This window comes from Bidens hawaiensis, unplaced genomic scaffold, assembly GCF_021521415.1.
Source record: "Bidens hawaiensis isolate Kalapana, Puna unplaced genomic scaffold, B.hawaiensis_p1.1 tig00018952_1, whole genome shotgun sequence".
NCBI classification, from domain to species: Eukaryota; Viridiplantae; Streptophyta; class Magnoliopsida; order Asterales; family Asteraceae; genus Bidens; species Bidens hawaiensis.
In genome coordinates this window covers 1-4,009 of record NW_027492876.1, presented here as the reverse complement: position 1 = coordinate 4,009, position 4,009 = coordinate 1, and the positions used below count along the sequence as shown (strand labels likewise).

The following is a 4,009-nucleotide window of genomic DNA, read 5'->3' as shown; positions in this document are numbered from 1 at the left end:
GAGTCGGAATCAGACGAGTACGACGACATTATTTTAAAAAAAAAAAATGGGACGATGGGTTGTTTGGAGATTGAAGTTGTGTTTGATATGGTAAAAATGGGTTGATTGGGTTGTTTGGAGATTGAAGTTGTGTTTGATATGGTAAAAATGGGTTGATTTAGGGGTATTATATAGGATTTTGTAAAGGTTTTTTTAAAAAAGTTTGAAATAAATGGGTAATATATAGGAAGTGTTGTATAAAGAAATGGGTAAGTTTGGTGTTTTTTGAAGTTGTGTTAAAGTGTTGTATAAAATGGGTAATATATAGGAGTAGAAAATTTTTTTTTTTTTTTTAAATTAAGAGCCAACGGCTCATTTAAGCTTTCAAACGGCTCTTTTCACCATTCCCCATGCCCTAAACGCCACACATGTCCCGCGAACCCCCTGGCGCCTGCCTCTTTTTCTGCGCTCGCGCCCCTCTCGCGCCTCGGTGGTGTGGTGCTCGCGCCCCTGGGCGCGAGCGGCTGTCCTCTTGCGCCCTTTCTCACGCTCCACACCCCTCAGCCTAATAGTTTCATATACTTTGAAAGTGAGAGAAAATAAAAAATAATTTATAAGTGAGGCGATGTTGTAGTTGTTACGTTACAGAGAGAGTGAGAGGCAGCTTGTGTCGCGGTGGCCTACCAACACACTCACACTCCCCAACTCTCACTTGTCCTTTTCTTTCTCTCTCTGACTCCATTCCTGCTTTTTTACTCCAACACCATATATCTATTATCCATCTCTTTTACATACACCCAACCCAACCCCCATGGATATTATTATTATTCACTACCTCCTTTTCCCGCTCATCATCACCTTGAAAATACTTTCTTCCATCTTTTTATTGTGTTGTTGATACATAACTAAACTACATATGACTACTGATCCCTTTCAACATCTTGTTTCCTACTAAGTGTTTTTAATTGAAGATGCCGATGATGCTTTTCATACTAATCAAATCTCACATGGCCGGCTGGTCTCTCTCTTTAATTTTTATATTTATATTTATATTCATTTCTTTTGAGTTACAACTACTTACTTGAATATCTATCTATCTTCTATGACAGATCAAATTTTGATTTGACCAACAATTAAGATGCAAACACAACCATTCAAATCAGGAAAACCAATCCTCAATAGAACAACAAGGATTTCAAGAAAAGAAAGAAAACTTGCCTTGATTCAAGATGTATGTTTTTACAACCCTCTTTCTCTCTCTACCTACATATACACAGACACTGATTTGAATCAAACAGGTTGATAAGTTGAAGAAGAAGCTAAGACAAGAAGAAAATGTACACAGGGCACTTGAAAGAGCCTTCAGCAGACGCTTAGGAACTTTACCTCATCTTCCTCCTTATCTTCCTCCACAGGTTACCTTTCCTACCACTTTATTCCAATTCATCATCAATCACATGCACTGTTGTACAACTCCTTAGTCCGGTGGTGGGATATGGACTAGCGATTAATTCGGATTAATTGGATTGAAATTTATATGTAGTTTTTCTATTATACATATAAAATTTTCAATTTTGACCAAACAGGATTAATCAGTGACTCGGTACTAGCCATTAATCCCTAGGGTGCGCCTATGCGTGATTTTTACAACCATGATCAGATGTCATAGTTTTTTTTTTTTTTTTTTTTTTTGTTAAATTCACAGACTTTGGAGCTGCTAGCTGAAGTAGCTGTTCTTGAAGAAGAAGTTGTAAGATTAGAGGAAGAAGTTGTTAGCTTTAGGCAGGGGTTGTATCAAGAAGCGGTTTATCTTTCATCCAAGGTCAATATTAATAACTCAGATAATAATAATAACTCATTAGATCAGTCATCATCAGTGTCCCAACTTGAACTTGAAGTCCATTCAGAACCATCAAAGTTGTCACAGCAGAAGCCTTTGAATTCACTCACCAGAAGTGGTTCTACTAGATTATCGTACTCTAATCGAATCGGGCCTGATCTTTTGAATACCCTTGTTGACAAGAAGCCTGCAGATTTGAAGAAACCGGATTTAGTTAATAGTGATGATGGTGTTTTAGGTAAAGAAAACCGGTCGGCTGTTAATTCCAATAGCAAAATTACGTGTTCTCCTGAAAGGGTAGTTGATGAAGTGCAAAGTTTAGTTAAAAGGCCTCAAATCAAATTTGAAAGTGCTGGAAAACACAGTCCTCCGAAACCACAGGTACTTTCTGGTATCCCTTTGACTTTATAAGGTCAAAGTTATGCAATTTAAATAATGGTTTTGTTATGACTCAATCAAAAGCAGATTTTGCTAGATGGATTACAAGTTTTTCTATATAATCCCTATGCTTAATGCGGTGGGATCTGTATATAATCTTTATTTAAAGTGGTCAAAGTTATGCAATCTAAATCATGGTTCTGTTTGACCTCAAAGTCAACTGCTAAATTGAAACTGCGTAATACAGAGTAAGTTGGTGGATCAAGAAAAGGCTCAAGAAAGCTGTTCAAGTTCATCTTCAGGAGATAGACATTTGGAAGCTGAAAGTGAATGCAACAAAGTTTCTGAAAATGTGTTAAAATGCTTGATTGGAATATTTTTAAGATTAAGCAAACTGAAAGCAAAAACCATGGACGCGGAGGCGTTCTCCAATTTAATGTCGTTGGATTTAACCGGTGGCGATGGAGGTCCTGCTTTTAGGGATCCTTATGGTGTCTGTTTGAAATCAAAGAGGAGAGATATTGGCCCTTATAAGGATCTTTTTGCAATTGAAACCGGTTCAATTGATTTTAAAAAGAAAGCAAATGCATCCCTGTTGATCCGTAGACTCAAGTAAGTTTGATCATATAATTATATCTAAAGTAAGTTACAAATTTTGTCGTTTATTATTACTCAAATTACGAAACGTTCCCTTTAACCTTTGTTTTGAAAAGTTATCACGCCTTATGTCATTTCCACTAACAGGAGTTAACCTTTAAGGTTACTTTTATGAAAATGACCATTTTGCCCTTACCCCTTAAAGGACGAATTGTGTACTTCTCACTAATCTTTTATTTTCCATCTTAAATGGCACGTTTCATAAATTGGGTAATACATAAAGAAAAAAATTTGTAATTTGCTATTATATCAAACTATTTTATGAATTATATGCTACTTGAATGTGTAGGCTCCTACTTGAGAAGCTGGCTCTGTCAACATAGACGGTTTGACGCATCAGCAAAAGCTCGCGTTTTGGATAAACATTTACAATATCTGTATGATGAATGTAAGTATATTTTTCTGTCTATTTTTCTTTGTATGTGCATATACATGGTTGGCGTTACAAGGGTTAAAATAATATGACAGGCATATTTGGAGCATGGAATACTTGATAGCCATGAAATGATGCCAGCACTAATGCAAAAGGTGACCAATTCAAACTCATTTATACTTTCACCAGGGTTATTATGATAATTTAACTAAGATTATTGGATTTCCATCAGGCAACAATAAAGGTCGGCGGGTATTTGCTGAACCCGTTCACGATTGAGCATTTTATCTTGAGGCTTCCTAATCGCTTAAAACTTGTAAGTTGTGGTTCCGGTCTAGGCCTCGAACCAAATGAACGACGGACATGAACAATTTAACGAACGTGCTTTTCTTGTTCGTGTTCCTTTGTTAAAAAAAATGAACGTGTTTGTTATCATTTAAGTTCGTTCGTTAACAATATAAATTAACGGCTCATGAACGTAATAGAATGAACATAACTTAGCTAAAAACAATAAACGTGAACAACTAGACTAAATTGTAATGGGCATAAAAAAATTTAAATGGATTTATTAACACACGTAAATGAAAGAACTTTAACCAAATGTAAACTAATGAACAAAAAAAATTTGAATGAACGAACGTAAACGAACATCGACAAACATAAAATGAATGAATGAGACATGTGTTCATGTTCATTCGTTCGTCTAACTAAATGAACAAAGTTTTCATTTCATGTTCGTTCATTTATTAAATAAGCGAACATAAACGTTCAGTGTTTGCACA

At 35.7% G+C, this 4,009-nt stretch overlaps 1 pseudogene; it reads left to right on the top strand.

The window, feature by feature from the left end:
* Positions 1-1,082: 1,082 nt before the first annotated feature.
* Positions 1,083-3,594, top strand: LOC143557385 (uncharacterized; annotated as a pseudogene).
* Positions 3,595-4,009: the final 415 nt, after the last annotated feature.